The sequence below is a fragment of the Tetrao urogallus genome (assembly GCF_951394365.1).
Source record: "Tetrao urogallus genome assembly, chromosome: 7".
In the NCBI taxonomy this organism is placed as follows: Eukaryota; Metazoa; Chordata; class Aves; order Galliformes; family Phasianidae; genus Tetrao; species Tetrao urogallus.
Genome location: NC_136820.1, coordinates 22,552,360 through 22,565,126, shown reverse-complemented (window position 1 = coordinate 22,565,126; position 12,767 = coordinate 22,552,360). Strand labels below are relative to the sequence as shown.

The window sequence follows — 12,767 nt, the reverse complement described above, 5'->3', positions numbered from 1 at the left end:
AAAAAAGACAAGTAAATGAGAAGAAAAATATAAAATTCTAGAAATTTAATTTTTTATTCATTTACAAAAGTCAGAAGGTGTTGAAATTAGAACTGCTAAATGAAGAACAATTTAGATATTTATATAACAATTTAGACATTTTCTAACTGACCTTAGCATTATACTAACTTAGGCTTCTTTTTTTTTTGTCCAGAGTCTGAACTATCTTGCAAAAAAATAATATAAAAATTACAGATTTTAATATATTCTTTTTCCTTACCAGTTCCTGCTGACGGGCTGACAATTTCTCTTTATTTAGGTGCCAACAGTCTTCTAACCTTTCTTGAAGAGGCCACAACTTAAAAACCTAGTGGATCACCTCCCATTTATTAGCAATGATAAAAACTTCCTCCTAATCACTGTAATTGCACAGCTCCATTTGACAGGTTTGGCAATTTTATGTTGGAAGAGTAATTTTAACAAAGAGTAGATGGGAACACAGTGCCAAATTTCTCAGCTAGTTTAAAATTACTTGTTTTTAAATATAGGTTGGCAACTGGGAGAAGAACTCAAGCAGCAAAAAAAAAAACTTTTCAGTATTTTTGGGACTGTTGATAATCCAAAGATAACACCATGAAAAAAATGTTGCTTTAAAACTAGTAATTTGTGCATTTTACAAGTTCTGTTGGTTATTTTATATAAGGAATTCAAAATGACAAAGGGATTTCCTAAATAAATAGTAGCTCTTTTTTTTTCAGTAAGCATGCTAGTGCTGATTGAAAGTTGAATCCTTAGGAGATAAATGAATATGAACTTCTAAGGGGGGTTGTTGAATACTTGGAAAATGAATGTTTTATCAAATACATTTTGGCTTCAAGAAAAGTTCAAATTTTTGGACAAAATGAAAAATTTAGATTATATGATAACTAGATATTGTATTATCCATACATCAAAATTCCAAAGGGTTCTAATTTTATTTGTTTAATATGAAGTATGTTTGAATGTACTTTTAACTTACATTTATTACAATATTTTCTGAAATTTTCCTGTTGTTTTCTGATACATCCAATCTAAGTTATATTATTTTGTCTGTCACTCCAAGACATAAGTGCAACAAAAATAAAGGTATAAGTGAAAACTATACTTAGGGATGTTTTTGTTACTAGTTTCAACATTGTAAATTGAGACAGACATTGAAAAACGGAACTAGGTGATTCAATTCATTCTTACATTTTCTTGAAATTATAATCAATCTCAGTTTCCAAGGCAACTGACTACATGAGGATGGACCAGCCAATAATGGGAAACAGCTTTCTGTTTTATTACTGTAACATATGGTATAAAAAAGTCTTTTTTGTTTCATGCTGTTGAATAGACTCTCCAATTTATCACCCCAAATAGAATAAGAAAATGATTAAAAGAGGTGTGAGTAGTTCAGTATTGAAGCAGAAATGCAGAGATGTAAGTTCATGGGGGAAAGGCAAAAAAAAACCATCAAAATGTAATACTTAGATGCTCTTCTGCTAAAACCCAAACTTCATCTTGATTTTTCCTCTGACCTTCCTCAGGGGTCCTGGCAACATGAAGGGTTGGTGTAAGTGATTGTATTGGCAAATGGATTCGTATTATATCAGTATGACTCTCTCAGGGTGAGTGGAATTGCCTTTCTGCTGTGAACTGCCTGGCACAAATAAAGGGCTTCCTCCACGTGCATCACTGAAAGAGGTATGATTGATGGAGGACCACGAGGCATACCACATTTCTTTTGCAGATGTCAGATAGAGTCTATTAGGAGAATTCTTGGTTCCTTGAAGTCAATAGAAGCTTAAGTAAAATATATCATGATATATCTTCATGTTTTGCGTCTCAGTCTGAGATTCCAAGTGCTTTACTACTCACTACTCTTTCCTTCTTGAAGCTGTGATATATTTATTCAGTAGTTAAGATATTTTTTCCTTTTTTTCCTTTTTCTTCCAGGTTTGGAAATGTTTAGGAAAGCATTTTTGTTTACCAGAATTTACTTATTGGTCCTTGTTTTCCTTTTTTGGAACTTTTCCTGAAGCTGGCACTGTATCTCTTAACCATGAAATCTTCTGTTTCAGATATTGGATTAACATAGATTCCTTTGCTACTTTCTTATTTTATCAAGCTACCTATTTATGCCACTGCTTCCTTACTATTTCAAGTTATTTTCTATATGAAAGATTTCCATTTGAATTTCAGTATAAACAACTATTTATTTTTCATTTTACCAAAACATGAATCAGTGTTCCCTTTGTCCTCATTGTGCCATTCTTGGCTTCCTATTTCCCTAAGTCTCAGTTTCCTCCTTTCTTTAACTTCACTTCTAACATTTTTGGTGTAACTTTTGCAAGAGAGTATTTCGTATTTTAAAATACCGTCCTACCTAATTGTACTCCCTGGACAGGGATGGTTTTGTGAGTTAAGGTTTTCTAATTGCATTCACTTCAGTTAATACTTAAGCATAGACACTTACTTTTCTCTGTCTTTGGAGTCTACCATTTATCTTTTGTTGGTGTTGTCAGTAAGGGAAGAGAGGAGATAGAACAATATAGATTAGGATAATATTCCTCCAAACTGCCCAGAGCCAACATTAGATCACATTTCTAACCAAACTGTAGCTGAAACTGCACCAGAAAAAGTTGTAGTTTCTGACACTGTGTGGTACATAGGAATTATTGCTTTAGATGCAATGTCCCCTTTTCCCACAAATACCTTCTTTCAATTTTGTATGCATGTTTGGGAGAGGTGAGTTGAGGGAAATGATAGGAATATAAATATAATACATATATAGGAATATAGAAATGTTCCCTTCTTATTTACCTCACATTACCTGTAAATATTTCCTCTAAATCTCTTAAAATTATATCACTGTGAGTTCCATTAACTGTTATTCATCTTTGGGAAAGTGAGAAGACTTGATGCTTCTGTATCATATAAAACCTTGGTATATAAAGGGTGCTGTGATTTTGGCTGTCAGAATGAAGTCCAGCTGGTCTGTTTAAATATAGACTGGAGTAAGGGGATGGGCTAATGTGGTCCTAATTTTCAGTGTCAAAGTTCCTGCAAGCTGAGACAAGTAGATCTTTAGTTATCAATATGGAAATGCTGGATGCTATTGCTGTCTGTTACTTAACACTGTCTTTCTGCTTTAGTCCAGAGACACTTCCTAATTTGGTTTGGGTGTAAGAAAATGTCCATATGTTTCTTTTCTACTAGTGTCTGCTGCTGATCAGGAAAAAACAAGAGAAAGTGACATATATCTGTGTATGTTTGAAACAATACCTCTGACAAGCTAAAAAATCAGATTAGCCATATGAGCTATTATCTGAGTATTATTAATTCAATAGTGACAATGTAATATATAAAAATAGTGGCTGTCCAGAAAATTTTGAAATTTCTATGTAAACCACACATGCAGAAAATAACATTAGAAATAGCAATGAATATACAGAAGAAATACAAGATGATGCAAGAACACACATGAAAGAGAGAATACATAGACACCTCTGAGTAAAAGATGAATTCAACATTATGTGGGTACATCTTTGTATCCACAACCATGTGATGAATGCAGCATGCAAAAAGATTATGCTTTGACAAATGGCTTTGATCTTGATGAGTAATGATTTCTAGAAAATGTTTGTTATCTTTACATTTAAAAGGAGAGAGAACTTTAATACTTCTGGGCAAACTGCTCTTTCCAGAAATGTAGAAAATGTTGTGGTAAAAGTATTTCTTCTAAGGGACTTGTGTCTTTTATCTACTTGCATTACTGATCCCATGAAAAATATGTCATTCCTCTATTATATATCTCCAGGCATGCTGTATTAGATTTACCCCACTGTTTCTCCCCACATCTCACTTTTACACAAGTTGGAAACTGTCTTAAACTTTTGTACTATGACAATAATGCCATAAAGTGCATTGCTAACACTGCAAGCTGATCTGTAGTATGAGCAATAGTCCAAAAGTTCAGGTAGAAAAAGTATGAAAACTGTAGAAAAAGTGAGTACTTCAGAGCTCTCTTCTCAGATTCATGAAAACTCTTATGCTTTTTAATTTACTTAGAATACTACATTTTCCTTGTTTTCCCCAATTTCACCATTTCCTAAGTAGTGTAAGTAAAATAAATTCTACAAGTTCCTCTTGTGTTGTTTTAGATGGCTAAGGAATTTGGATTTGTTACCTACTCTAAAAAGACTGAAAAATATGCTCCAGTTAATAAGCTTTTTTGGGAACACGGTAAATTGCTAAGAGAGGACACCATGCTACCATTTAGTTTGTGAACTCTATAAATCCAACAAACTGTGGCAAGTTTTTACCTCTGAATGTAGCTATTTCCAGTATTTTAATGCTTTTTTCTTCTTTGGAAGGATCTTTTTTCTATGTAATAAGATTTACTGGAAGCACTATAAGTAGTATTATTTTGTTAAAGTTTTAGGCTGAGTCCACCGATTTTCATCATAAAATGCTGTTGAAAGAAGAGACTTATCAGAAAGTTGAAAACAGTATTTTGTTATAGTAAAAAGCATACACTGTAACATTCTCAATCTTGATAGAAATGTACTGTTTTCTAAGCTCAGTGCTACAGACATACTAATTTTAAAACAGAGAACTAAAAATACTCTCAAATGGAATTATTAACTTCCTGGCAGAAAAAAAATTCTGAAGATCAACTTTCCTTTTGAAAGAATGAAGTAAAAAAAAAGGACACCAAATTGTCTCTTCTGATAGAAACCTGTTACATCATGAAAGCTAAACACTGCCTTAAATATTGTCTGAAAATAAAATTTGACAGTATGTAGACATATGTTATTACAACTTTCCATATCTGTTAGAATGGCTTTAGTAGAGAAATTATTGAATTTACATGGTGGGATTCCATAGTTACTGCATTTTATTTTTCCAGCTTTGGTGATATTTTTAAAGTCATGCTACGTTATATATTGAAGCTTTGTCTTTGTAAATGAAGTCTGTATTGTTCTTTTCTCACACATGATCTTCAGTTGCATAGCTCCTCAAAGCCGCATCAGTCTTTTAACCACCAGCTAGAATATGTTAAATATGTTTGATTTATGTTGCACAAGATGGCATTCTAGCAAGTAGCTTTATCCGTGATCTAAAAAAAGAAATATAAGTTAAAAAATAGTAAGCTTTTTCATCATTTGGCAAATATTTCCACAAATAAGATTCTAAATGCAGATTTTCTTATTCAGTCACTTTTCTGAGTAAAAATGTTCCATAAATAGATATTCTGCATGTGCTGTCTTGGCCTATAAGCCCATATAACATTTTATATTTGCATACTAGACAGCTGGAAGAATTTGATCCTTCCAAGGAAACCTCTCCTTTCAACATATAATAATTTAGGGAGACTTAGGCACACAGCTTTAGAACCAACTTTCCTCAATTTAGCCACTCTCTTTACCTAACACCTCTGAAGTTTGGATTTTACTCTGTTATCAATGTGGATATGAACGTACATACTGTGTGCTTGTATGTGCATTTTCCAGTGTCTCTAGAAGAAGAATAATTTTGTTTGGCAATACTTTTAAGAGAATTCCCCAATACAAGAAGTAGTATTTTCCTCATGCTTTTCTTGTTTATTACTTCTTCTTATTTGGATTCTTTTTATATTAGTTCAAAGACACTGACTTAAGGATACTGTAGATCAAACATGGGAGAGCCCTGGTAATTATACTGAAACTGCTCCTTCTAAATAAAAATTAAAAAAAAAAAAAAAAAAAAAGAAAGAAAGATCAGCAGACTAAAGTATTGCAATTCCTGTTGTAATAAAATTTAAGACTCTTGCATGCAGAATGCCAACCTAATTTTTTTTTCTTTTTTTTTTTTGAGGAACCTACAAATAGTAATCTTACTCTCTGATAATATCTTCAATAGCCAAAAATAAATTCACCAGTGTTTCAGAAACTTTCCATTCATTCAGTGACACTTAGATACTCCTAAAATTCTAACATTTGAAATTTCTAAATTGGGGGAATTCCTGGAAGACCTTGACCCTTTAAATACTTTAGTATGTGATTAAATTAAACGCTATGCACAAATTCCCCTTTAATGAGCATGTGTTATATGTGTCCATGTTTTGTATTGATGTGGTAACTTTTGCCCCTTGACAAATAAAAGAAAAAAGATTGTATGGGAACTGTTGAGTCACAGCCTGAACACTGATTGATCACCTGAGGTGAGGACTGAGTCAACCATGGAAGCACAGGTGAAGGTAATTCACCTGTGTGACTGGAAGGGGTGGAGTCTGACTGCACCTCTCCTAGACCTCATTTAAGGGCTGACTGCCACTGGGGGAGGTTCTTCAGTTGGAGATCCCTCCTTTTGGAATTTTCTATTGTAAGCCTAGGACACAGGTGAATGTTTCATTTTTGTCTCTTTCCACCACAATTAACTTTCAAATTATAAACCTGTAAAATGCTATCCTAAAATGCTATACCACTATTTTAACTGTACGTTTGTTAATTGTACAAGGATATTTTGCATCCCCAGAAAGCAAATCAAGCAACTATAAATAGTAGTGAGGATGAGAACGTTTATACTGAGAACTGTGCTTATAGAAAGTAGTGAAGGAATAAAATAGTAAAAAGGTATAAAAGGAAAACTTATATGAATAAAAGAAAAGATATGGAAGTCTATAAAGATGTGAAATATATAAAAGATGAAACTAAGATGGAGAAAATCTGAGGAAATTTGACGTGCCTTGGAGGGTAAGTCCAGAACACAACTAGAGATTGGATAGCAGCAAGAAAGGAATTTAGGGGGCAAGTTTTCAGCTATGATCTCAATGAACTTGGGCTGACAGCAGGACAGGCATAAAGAAATGTTAAAAAGTTCAGCCAAAATTTTAGGAGGATACACTAGTATAAATTCAATATTACAGATGGAGAAAAGAATCTCCAATAGTTACACAGAAACACTGTGTAGCTTTCTGTGAGGACTGCCATTTCTTGATATTGTGTTACATTAAAACATATGTGCAAACAACACATAAAAATAATAGATACCATAAGTTCCACATAACTTATCAGGGTGATCTTTTAAATTCTTTCTGATCTACTCATATCAGAGTGCGTTCTATAGAATACGTAAAACTGTGAAGTTTTAAGGTAAGGCAATGTAGTGGTTGTTTGGAACTATATTTTATTTGCAGGGTAAGAAACTTAAATGCTTCACATAGGTCTACATTTTTTTCAGACAAAAAGCTTGATCTCCATTTGGTGGCAAAACATCCACTCTAAAATCACTTTATGTATATATTTTATTCATCATATAGATCTAATATAACATGATGAGTGCTTTCATAGCATTTGCCAGTAGTTAAAGTAGTGGACTTAGAGAGTTCTGCTTTTTCTGAGTTTTTCCAAGGGCTACTAAGTAATTCATTCAAGTCTTTTACCAGCTCATAGTTCTAGCTGACCCACTTGAGAAAGGGATACAAGAAATGCTTGCTTTAAAGGACTGTGCAATCAGGAACAGCCTCACTGATTTATACTGGCTAAAGTTTAGGGCCATCCTATTTTTTAATGTTCTGAAATTACTTTGAGGTAATTGGATGAAAACACTGTGGATTTTAGGGAAAGAACCAATAATTTACTAAGCAATTCCAGTGTGCAGTTTTAGAGCATTGTGGATTTTCTTTCTCAGTTATATAAAATGCTGTCCTGGGCTGGTTTTCTTGCTTGCTTCCTTTTTAAATTACCAACACAGCAAAAGAATTGTATCTATTTGCATCTCCTTAACTTTCTTTGGAGATTTCCAGCTCTTTGCAGTAGTACTTGAAAAGTCATTTTTGGGCTGGGTACTTTTCTGCAGTCTCTTCTGGGAGAACAAATGTTTAGGAGCATCTTAACCATGTGCTGTAAATGTACAAAAATAGAATGGAAGGATAAAAGGAACAAGATCAAGTAAACAGAGTCCCTTGGTAGAATCTCTTTAATGTCTTGCATCTGATGTTCATATTGGTGGGGAGGGGAGGGTCACATGCTTGATGTTTTCTCTGAGACTACACCCAACTGGAAACCATCCCTTGGCTTCTCCGCGGACAGCAGCCTACCCAAATGGAACGTATTAATTCCTTGGGGAAATCTCTTTAGTAGGAGAAAAAGGAATCTTTTCAGTTTCTCAGGCACGTGCTCTGTTGCCTGTGCTGTCAGGCTTAAAGGAAGACCTGCGCTACCTGGAGCTGGAGGACACAGTTTCATTGTATCTGCAAGGTTTAGAACGGATAAATAACTTCTATGGTGCAGCTGCTCAGGCTTTGCAAATTTGACATGTTTATTAATGAAAATGTGACAGAAAAGAAAGAAACAGTCAGCTAAGCAAGATGCCCCTGTAACTCTGCTGTCATCATTAGGTGAATACAGTATACCAAATATTTATGCTTCTATATGATTCAGGATCAAGAAAATAAATATCTCTTTTATGTGCTCTATTTTCTTTGGAGAAGAGAGTAGAGGAGAGTGTGAGTCATAGTGGAAGAAAAAATTCACTTATTTTCTAACAAAAACTACTTGCTTTGGAGGAGGATCCTAGCATTAACTTCTGTTTGCTGATAACCCCTGCAGCCTGGCTGCTTCTACCAAGAAGCTGACAGCCTGCCATTCCTCAGTCTGTACCTGTCTGGTGACCTATGGCCAGAAGCCAAGTCATATTTCTTGCTTCTGCTGTGGATGAGATAATTGTTTCTACCCAGGTCTGAGTACAGAATAGCTATGTACCCTTGGCAAGGATTTCTGATGAGCAGAGTTTTGACCCTTCACACCATAACAAATCCTGCCAGCTGCAGTCTGACTTCTGAGCATAGGGCTGGTCTGAGGAATTTGGGAAGGTTAATATTAACATCTATTAGTGTATGAACAATACTAGTTCTATGGCTTTTTGTGTTTGTTTTTTTCTAAGGAGCTTTTTTTGCCATGATCTAATTCGGATGATTCTCTCCTTGAGCAATTAAAAAAAATAAATGCTATGATCATTGAACTCCCAAGAAGGCATTTGATGCACGATAACAGCTTTAAGCGTTTTTCTGTGCCCTCCAGAGCCTACATGGAAAAGGAGCAAGATGCAGACTCATAATTCTCTATTCCCAAGAGGCAGAGAAGTGTCAGGAGTTGTCCTGTCTGTTTAATCATATTCACTTTTCCGAGGTAAAAATCTTCATGAGAAGAAATGAATTTCATGTTGCTTTTGAGTTAAGGAGTCCGCTGTTTTGTGTAGTCTTCTATTTTTTAACAATTGATAGCCTCAAAATGATTTTCCAAGGACAGCTATTCAGGAGTAATGAAGGGGCAGAAGGCTGAGAGATGGCAAATGCCGAAGGATTTTACCTCTATCCTTGTGAAATTTAGTCCATATTTAAATACTTAACATTTAACTTGTGATTTCCTATGACACTTCATAGGATAGGAAAGTATCTATCACATTTGTGCAAGAATTTACACATGCCATAAAGAAGAACTTGTCAAAGGTTAGAGAGATTCTACCCACACAAATTCCAAAACAAAATGCTGTGATGTTGCCCAAACATTACCCTTCTCTTCTAGGCAGAAATCTCAAGTAATTATTCCAAAGATGAAAAGCTTGAATGACTGCTAGCTAGTGTAGAGGAAGACTTGAGCAGAAATTTAGGGACTAGATGTCCATCTGGTCCTCTCTGCAATTGAGGGACTTAGTGCTGTCATCTTTTTAAAAGGTCAAATAACAATCCTGCTTGCTGTGACAAAGGTCGCAAACATTTTGGGGTGTTTTAAAGAGTCCAACTTGCTACTGAAGCTTGAAAAAGATTAAATTTTCTATATCATCTTTTTTTTCTTCAAGAAAAAGTGCTTGGATTTTATGTTCAATATAAAATCAAGAAAAATGTATAATCTGGATAGGCTCTGGCATTCCAAATCCCTCAGTGTTATGGAGAATAGAAGAGACACAAGTGACAACACCAGTCTGATGAGGCACAGAGGTGAGATGAACAGTTGGACTAGATGATCTTGGAGATCTTTTCCAACCTTGGTGACTCTGTGATTCTCTTCTAGTATGTAGTTTTCAGAAAAGCAGTAGTAAATTCTTCTCATATTTGTAAGAGGAAGAGTATTATAGCAAAAGTAGGGTGCTATTTTTCCGGTGAAATTAAGCATACACTTCTGTGTATTTTAAAAAAGATTTTATTTATTGCACAAAAAATCCTTTCAGGTCTTATTTTGTTACGTAAACTGAGGTTAATACTGAAAGTAGTAATATAAATAATTATATGTGCCACCTCTCATTATTATCCTTAAATCTTTCTCCGTTCTATCACTGAGATCACTATATTTCCTTTCTGCGCAGGTTTATCAACATATTTAATACTGTTAAATATGTTGTTAATAACTATGATAATAGCCTGGTGCTTTGTGCTGGAAGACTTTGCTTTCAGTAGTTAATAATTTTGCTAGTGTTATCCAGCATATCTTGCAGTTTCCTTGTCACACATCTATCTAACAAAAAATTATCTTGTCTTGACAGAAAACTGACTAAAATATTTTTGTTGCTTGCAAAAATGAAACTATGGTTTGCTTTGTTTAGCCCAAGTAATTAAAAAAATGTGCTGACATCTTTGTACTTCAGAGTAAGACCTTAAAATGTGGTAGATGTGTTGTAGACTTTCCCAACATTGCAAATGACTCAGCTCTCCAAAATCTCATTCTGCTTTAGCTTGTTAAGTTAGTGCTCTGTTACCTGAGCTTCCAGAGTTGCTTTTGGCTTTGAACATGCTACATCCTCAGACACTAATGAGCATTGTCTGTGCTGTACCCATTGTGCTGCCACTTTATTTGATGTAGAGAAGAAAAAAGAGGGTCTGACTTGAATTTGACAAAATGTGAATGAAGAGTAGGAGGGCAAAAGATAAAATGGCTGCAGATAGGGAAGTTTTCCATGAGGTCTCTTCTTCTTTCACTACGTAAGATATATGATGCTATAGGGATAGGTAAAGTTTGCATATCAGCCACAGTCCCCATCAGTAATCAGGATTTGTGGCACATGTGTTTCAGAATTAGGGAAGTTTGGGAATGTGTTGCTTCAGACACTGAACGTATAATTAGAGTATCAGAAGGTACATACACAGAAAGATAAGATGTGGTTACATGGGAGATCTTTTTCCTGATGTTGCTCCCTAGCTATGTGGAGTTTGACCTGCAGAAATGTTTAGTCATTGTAGTATCTAAAGCAACGTACTCTGTGTGTTGCATATAAATATAGAATAAAATACCTAGAAGACATGTAATCCGACCTCCTGCCTCAAGGCCATATCAGTTTGAAACTATAGCAGGCATAATAGATATTATTCTTACCTGTTATTGAAAACTTCAGAGATATCAGTTTAAATCTTTCTTAAACAGTTTGAGAAGATTATCTGCTCTTGATATTTGAAAGGTTTTTCCAGTGTCTGAATTACAGCTTTCCTGCTGTAATGTCTTCAGATCCTAACCATACTAGAAATACAGGACAGGTTTTTTTCTTTCCTCTTGCAGCAAGCACTTATATATTTGTGGACTGCTATCATATTTCCTTTCATGTTCTGTGAATCAAATAGCTTTTTGTTTGTTTGTTTTTACTTAGGTTACACTTTTCAGAATACTTTTCTTTACTGTTATTCTCTCAGATCGGTCTGAGTCCTTCTTGGAGTGTAACACCTGTTGCCAGAATCCATACTTCAGCACAGACCTACTAATATGTGATGTGTTGTGTGTCATTTTGCCTGTGAAAATTCATAGTCATGGGCTCACTGAAATCACCAGGAAAATGAAATGGCCTGACATTTATTTTCTAATACAAAACAATTCACTGAAGTGCTGTATGACCTGGTAACAGCTTTTTATTTATTCTGAATTCCGCTTTCCTCTGGCCAACAAGTAAAAGTAACACTTTCCTAGTATTAAAAATAACTTTGAGGAAATCAGAACAGAAGAAAATCATAAAATATGGATCAACAACTGAACTGAAAACAAAGAAAACTACTAAAATGCTTCTTTCACAAAAAAACCTTTTCAGCAGAACAGCATTAACTTTGGCCTAAGGTTTTTTAAATAAATATCTTAACTAATACACATAATGTGACACAGATGCAGAATTCATCTGTAAATTTTGAACTGTGTATACTGATTGGGATTTCCTTGGCTTAATAGGTTTCAGAAGGAGAAGTCATTATTTTTCTTTTCTGAATTAACACAGACATTACAAGCTCAAAGCCTGTCACAATAGGTGCAAAAGCTGCCCATTTGCCTTCCCTTCAGAATGTCAGCATGTAAAAAGGCATTTCCAAAGGCAGAGTGTAATCTTCTCCTTCAGCACAGCTTCAGTGCTTTGGATTTGGAGAAAAGCTAAGACAAAGAAAATGCCTCCTGAAGTTTGTCAAGGAAGGGGTTAAAAATAGTGGAATCTTTGTGACTGAGAGGGGCTGAATTATCTTCCTGACACCAGCAGGGGTTGCTGTCACTGGTTTGTGGTTGTCACATTCCTGTTATGCTTGACCTTGGAAAGGCTTGACAACATAATCTGGATTTGATTAAGGGAATTTCATGTTTTTCCTTTGCTAGAGTCACCCCCCACCTCGACAAACATTTAAAAATGTTAAGAAGAAAAAAGTTTGGAAAGCAAACATTTTCCCAAAAGAAATTTATAGTTCAAATTTACACCAAGTTCTCACTAACTGGAGCAGTCCGGGTTTCCACTCAGGCTTTGAGCACTCTCTGTAAACCATTAGTCAC

The 12,767-nt window shown here is 34.8% G+C and overlaps 1 protein-coding gene across 4 annotated transcripts in view; it reads left to right on the top strand.

Moving 5' to 3' along the window:
* HDAC9 (histone deacetylase 9) overlaps positions 1-12,767 on the top strand; it is a gene marked incomplete at both ends in the record, with an annotated part of 403,985 nt that overhangs the window by 335,000 nt on the left and 56,218 nt on the right. The window lies entirely within an intron of this gene.